A 6023-nucleotide genomic window follows, 5' to 3' on the forward strand; every position below is an offset into this window, starting at 1 on the left:
CAGTCCAGGTAGACAGCCCGAAGGAAGGCATGGTTGTGGATCTCATCTTCTTGGGGGACCTGGTGGCAAGATCTAGCCGGGGCCCAGCCGGGTAATTTGGGAATTACCCCAGGTAATTCTCTGGGGTCCCCTCAGCTCAACTCACTGCCTCCGGGGTTTCTGTACTCATGGGGAAGGGTACCACTTTTTGAGAGATGGTGATGGAACTAGAACCGAAGCCAAGCCCAGAACACGTCTTGAGCTTTCAAAACACCATTTTCTTTCAAAATCGTCTGACAGCAGAGATCAGGGGCTAGCATCGGCTCCGGCTCCAATGGAGATGGAGGCTTCTCGGGCCTCCCAGCCAGAGAAGCCCAGCGGGAGGGCCGGTTGCTCCCACCCACAGGCCCCAGAGAAGCCAGGCATGGAAAGGGAGCCTCATGCTGCCGGGAAGCCCGGAGTTCGCCTGCTGGGTCCTGGGCCGAGTGTGGGCTGGGGTGGAGCCCTGCCTGGAACTAGTGATGCGCCCCGAGAGCCCGGGACCAGCCCGCGCGGTGGCGGTGGGGCCGACCGAGGACACTTCCCTCTGGTCCTCTCCAGTCTTGGCCCAGGGAGCTGAGGCTCAGGGTTGGTCTGGCTGGACCTCATTTCTGTCCCTGCCCAGTAACCCTTCATCAGTGGGTCCCGGGGAAACGGGCCTGGCTTGCCTCCCATTTGAGGAACGTTTGCCAAATGTGTTACAAGCCACTAAAAGCTTGTAAACTAGGGTGCAGGCTGCCACGGGGCCTGGGCTGGCCAGAGGATACGCTCTTTAGAAGTTCCAGAAGCTCCCTGCCCATTGGGAGGGAGGAATGTCCCTACAGAGTCCCAGGCGGGTCTGTGCTGGGGCCTGGCCAGCTTTCCCTCTGGCGGGCCCCTCTGCTCCGGGGGAGCTGTGTGTTCCCTTCTCTGGCAGCTTGGGAAAGACTAGGGGCCCTTTCAGGGAAAGGAGTAAGAGGAAACGGGCCTGAAAAAGCTGCAGTGAAAGCCTAATTCTGAGCTTCAGCTGCGGACCGAGGCCTGGGAGTACAAATGCATTTTCTACCCAGGAGAACGGGGAGTGTTCGGAAAGGTTGTTTGGGGGAACTAGAGCCCCAGAGCTTCGGTGCTGGAGGATCTCAGACATCAGCTAGTATAGCCCCCCCCAGAAGCCCCCCCATTTTACTGGAAGGCTAATCTGAAACAGAATGGAATTTGGCAGGGGCTGGGATGCCTTTTCTCTTCTGAGGCCCTGTTTCCTGAAAGAGTGTCCAGAGGAGCTGATTCCCCCCTTCCCCGTGGCACTCCTCAGGGCCTTTTTAAGAAAACCCAGAGGTCTGATCTGGCTTCTCTGAAAGTAACAGGGTTTGTGGCTTCCAGGGGGTTTTCGGTTTGGAGCCATAATTTCTGTTTGTTCATCTGACATGTTCGTGCACTGCAGGCTTGTTGCCAGGTTTCCCCTCGCACGTTATCAGGCCGTGCTTGTGCGTGGAACAAGCACAACTCAGGAAGGGACCGTACTAGGGCAGGGGCTGCTGGGGTCTGGGGGCGTCGGGAGGTCGAGGTCCTCAGGCCTGTGGTTGGGGATGAACCGGGAGCCTCCTGGCCCAGAGTCCCCAGTGGGCATCTGCACGGGCGGAGGGCTCAGGCCCCTGCAGGAGCCGAGAGGCTGCCTCAGGAAGAAGCCACCTGGGCTGGCCAGGGAGGCTCCGAGAATGCGCAGGCCCCGGGCTCTGGAAGCTTCGGGAAGGGCTTATCGAGAGGGCGGCAGCCGGCCCCGAGCAGAAAAAGGGCGAAGGGAGACAGAGAAAGCAAGTGGCACTGAGTGAGGTGGGGCCTGAACTAAATTCTAAATTTTGGGAGCGGCCTGGGGGGCTGCCAACTTTGATCTCATTTTCTTGGACGGGCCTTTGGTTCCTTCTCATCCCCACCACCCAGTCACCAGAGAGTCAGCGCCTCCTGACAGCAGCGGCTCTTGGCGACTCGGGAGGCACACGCAGCTGGACGTGGGGGCACCCTGAGCTGGGTGAGGGCAGGGGAAGGGCCACACTGATGCTGGGGGAGGAGAGGAAGGCCTTGGGGGGGGGGCTGGGGTGTGTCCTGTCCCCACAGGGTCTCCCTCGGCCAGCAACCGCCCCAGGCCCAAGGCGCTCACTGAATAACTGAACTCCTGCAGTCTCTTCTCTTGAATCCTCAAGTTACCTTATATTTTTCTTCTTCGGGATTGGAAGACTAACAAGGATGTTTGCCTCCCTTGTGCTTTCTCCTTCAGGAAGGACCTTCTTGCTGCTGCTGTGACCGAGGCACTGAGGCACTGTTCTGGAAGCTGCCTCGGCATAAAGACCCTCCATCTGGGGAGGAAGGGAGACGGGAGGAGGGCCAGGGTGCTCTCTCGGGCCTGGCTCTGGGATGCCCAGCCCAGGTGGCCGTGGCCTGGGTGGCAGTGAGAGGAGGCAGCCTCAGCTGCGCTGTGGTTTTCCTCCGTGTGACAGCACGACCACGACACTCATGCCCCAGCTCAGCCGATGACCGACGAGGAAAATAAAATGGAATTTATTATTTTTTTTATTTATTTATGATAGTCATACAGAGAGAGGGAGAGAGAGAGAGGCAGAGACACAGGCAGAGGGAGAAGCAGGCTCCATGCACCGGGAGCCCGACGTGGGATTCGATCCCGGGTCCCCTGGGCCAAAGGCAGGCGCCAAACCTCTGCGCCACCCAGGGATCCCTAAAATGTAATTTAAACCACATCTCGGACAGGGTTTCAGAGCCGTCTTCCTGGTTATGGAAACGGGGGCTGCACTGAGGGGGACCCCGGCTCTTTCCCCCAGAAGGCCCCCCCTTCTCCCGGGCTTGGTTTTGGAGGTGAGCTTACTCCCGGCCCACCGTAAGCACCTCCTGGGGGCTTGTGTGGCCTTCGGGAGCCGGGATGGCTGCCGTGCCCTCCCCCACGAGGCGGCCTGGATGTTTCCTCTCCTTCAGAAGCTGTAGGGGTTACCCCGCGTGGGCGTGGGCCCGGGCCCCTTGTATCTCAAGGATCTGTGCCTGAGTCTTGTGGTTCCTTTCCTTGGCCCTGAAGAGGCCACGTGGGGTCCCCCAAGCTAGGTCCCCGGGGCTACCCTGGCGGCTCTCAGACACGGCTGATTCCCATCCTGCGTCCGCAACAAATTATGTCTCAAATCGCCCTCCGCCCCCGGCCCCCTGCTCCCGCTCGGGTGTTCCGGGGACGGGGACGCAAGGCCCGCCGTGGGCTCCCGCTCCCCGTTGGGGGGAGGCCTCAGTTTCTCCCTGCACACTTTGGGGGGGGGAGGTGGAGGGGGGCGCGGGGGAGGGGCGGGAGGGGCGGCGGGCGCCGGGACCGAGGCGGTCGGGAGCCCCGCGGCCGGGCCCCTGGGGAGGGGCTGGAGCGACGCGGGGAGGGGGCCGGGGAGGAGGCGGCGTTCCCGCAAATCACATGATTTTCCCGCTTATATAAATCACAGCTTGTTTTTCTCCCGGCCGCAGACTTAAAGGTGCAGCGTCTTCTTTCTGTCCCGGGGCGGGCCGAGCTGCGCCGGGGTGCTTCGCCCTCGAGGGGGCGGGCTCGCGGCTTAGGGGCCCCTCCCCGCAGCGACCCCGGGATGTGTCGCGGTGGCGGGAAACCGGGAAGGGCCCGGCCGTCCGATCAGCCCCGAGCCGGCGGGCCGACCCCCCCCCCCCGCTCCTCCCGGGGCAGCGGCCCCCTCGCGGCCCCGAGGCTCCTGCCTCCCCGTGGTCAGCCCGGCGGCTCGAGGTCAAGGTGTGGGAGACAGCAGGTGTGCACAGGTGTGCAGCGCCCACGGCCTCCCGCCCGGCGGGAGACGCCGCGACCTGCTGGCCTCGCCTTCAGGGGCTTACACGGCGGGGCGACGGGTGGGGACCCGGGGAGGGCGAGGGGCCCGGTCCGTCTCCCGGCGGGTTCCGGGCGGCACCCCCTTACTGCCCGGCGGCCGGCGCGGGTGACGAGTCCTGCGGGCTGGGGGTGGGACAGGGCGGCGGGGAGCAGACGGGCGGCGGGCACGGGGGCGCCGGGCTGTGCCGCCAAGCGACGACCTGGGCACCTGGGCAGGGCGGGGAGCGGCCCGAGGGGTCAGCCGCGGGCACGGGGGGTGGGGAGCGGGCAGGCGGGGACCGCGCGGGGGGCGGGCGGGAGGGGCGGGGCGGGGCCGGGCCCCGGGGGGGGGGCACGGGGCGGCCCCCGCGGAGCCGCAGCACCCACCGAGCCAGCGGGAGGTCTCCGCGGGCCGCGGCCGAGGCTCGGAGAAAAAGTAGAAACGGAAAGTGAGGGGAGGAGGCCCTTAGAAGGGGCGGATAAAGCCGTGGCTGTGTATTCGGGGCAGAGAAGTGACCAAAAGGGCTGGCCCTTGGGCCGGGGGCAGGGCGAGGGGGACGGGGTGCCGGGGGGGTGGGCGAGGCCCCTCTTCGGGGCCGGTTCGGGAGCAGGTGGGCCTGCGGGCAGGTCCGTGACCGCGGACGCCGCCGCCTGCGCCGGGTTCTCCCGGAGGGGAAGCGCGGGGAGCGCGGGGCCGCGGTGCTTGGCCCGGCAGGTGCGTCCCCTCCTTCCCTCCTCGCCGCCTCCCTCATTTCCTTAGTTGGCAGGCACCTGAGCAGAGTCATTTGCTCTTCAAAAATGACGACTGGGCTGTCGTTGCTGTTGTTTTTCTTCTTCTTACCCCCCTTCAGCCCCCCCCAACCACGTTCTTCTCCTTGTTCTGCCGCTGCTGCTGCTTCTCCTTTTCCTCCTAAAAGAAACCTGCAGGTCTTGCTTGCATGACTAATTATTTGAACCGGATATACCCTCCATTAATAGAGGAAGGAAATAATAAATTTGTTTTCTAAGGGCCTCTTAGCTGAAGATGGCTATTACCTCACTTGATCTTTCCAGCAGCCTGGAAGGTTCCGGAGGGCAGGTATTTATGAGGCCCTTCCCCACCCCTATAGCTGATAAAAATAGAAGAATGGTTGTAAAAAGTTTTGTTATGTGGGAGAACCACCTGGCCACCAGTACTGTCTAGGTCAAATATTTCCAAACTTTTCTTTTTAGCTTCTTATTTTTGGAAATAGATTTTACCTGGCAGTCAAATAAAATAGACACAAAACACAGAGTCCTGGTTTCAGTGGACTGGGGAGGTTCTGAGGCTCCATTGCCTGGCTTGGCTCCCACTCCTGGCCCCCAGGGCAGCTTGGGAAGTGGCACTTTGCTTCTGGGACAACCCAGAAGCACTCAGAGAATTCTTTCTCTACGCTCAGCTTTTTTCTCTTCCTTTTCAGCCACAGACTTCCTGACTTCAGAGGCTAGGCTGGAGCCCAAGAAGGCTCTGTGGACCCCGGGCGGAGCTCATCTCTGGTGGTGATGCCAGCAGGGCGGCTGTGCCCGGGCGTCAGCGGCCGTGCTTGTGGACCAGCTGAGTGGGACCAGCGCCACTCCAAGGCCGGGACAGTGTCTCCAAGGCTCAGGAACTACCTTGGCTGGGGTGTGCTGGCCTGCTCAGCCAATGTGCTTCCTTTTTGAATGTGTTTCTTGAAAAACAAGCTTTTTGATGTTGAAAAAAAAAAAACTATGATTTTTAGAATGTTGATTTGAGATAAAGCAAAGAAGGTGACATGCTCTGCAGATAGTTATAGAAAGCTGTGAAAGAACCACAAATAATTTTCTCTAACTGCAGCATTAATTGTCCGGTACAAGGAAGCCACCATTAGGATTCATTTGAGTGTTGTCAAATTCCCCAAAAGATAAGCATTAAAAAGGATTAAAATAATTTCATATGACTTTTGCTGTGAAAATAAAATCTCGGGGGGGGGATCCCTGGGTGGCTCAGCGGTTTGGCGCCTGCCTTCGGCCCACAGCATGGTCCTGGGATCGGTCCCGAGTTGGGCTCCCTGCATGGAGCCTGCTTCTCTCTCTGTCTCTCTCTTTCTGTATCTCTCATGAATAAATAGAGAAAATCTTAAAAAAAAAAAAAAGAAAGAAAAGAAAATCTCGGTAAACCAGCATCCTAATTCTATTT

General features: G+C 60.6%; 2 long non-coding RNA genes across 5 annotated transcripts; both read left to right on the forward strand.

The window, feature by feature from the left end:
* Positions 1–909: 909 nt before the first annotated feature.
* On the forward strand, positions 910–2556 carry LOC112677951 (uncharacterized). Of its 2 annotated transcripts, XR_004803289.2 has the most exons (3): positions 910–1827; positions 1936–2023; positions 2270–2556. It is a non-coding gene; the product is annotated as an uncharacterized LOC112677951 (long non-coding RNA). The 2 variants fall into 2 exon arrangements; XR_003147312.3 differs by lacking the exon at positions 910–1827 and having other exon boundaries at positions 1837–2023.
* A 1079-nt stretch (positions 2557–3635) lies between these two features.
* LOC112677950 (uncharacterized) lies at positions 3636–5774 on the forward strand. 3 transcript variants are annotated; one of them, XR_004803292.2, is made up of 3 exons: positions 3636–3801; positions 4856–4925; positions 5287–5774. It is a non-coding gene; the product is annotated as an uncharacterized LOC112677950 (long non-coding RNA). The 3 variants fall into 3 exon arrangements; XR_003147311.3 differs by lacking the exon at positions 4856–4925; XR_003147310.3 differs by lacking the exon at positions 3636–3801 and having other exon boundaries at positions 4409–4925.
* The last annotated feature ends 249 nt before the right edge of the window (positions 5775–6023 follow it).

The sequence above is a fragment of the Canis lupus genome, chromosome 10 (genome assembly GCF_003254725.2).
Source record: "Canis lupus dingo isolate Sandy chromosome 10, ASM325472v2, whole genome shotgun sequence".
Lineage (NCBI taxonomy): Eukaryota > Metazoa > Chordata > Mammalia > Carnivora > Canidae > Canis > Canis lupus.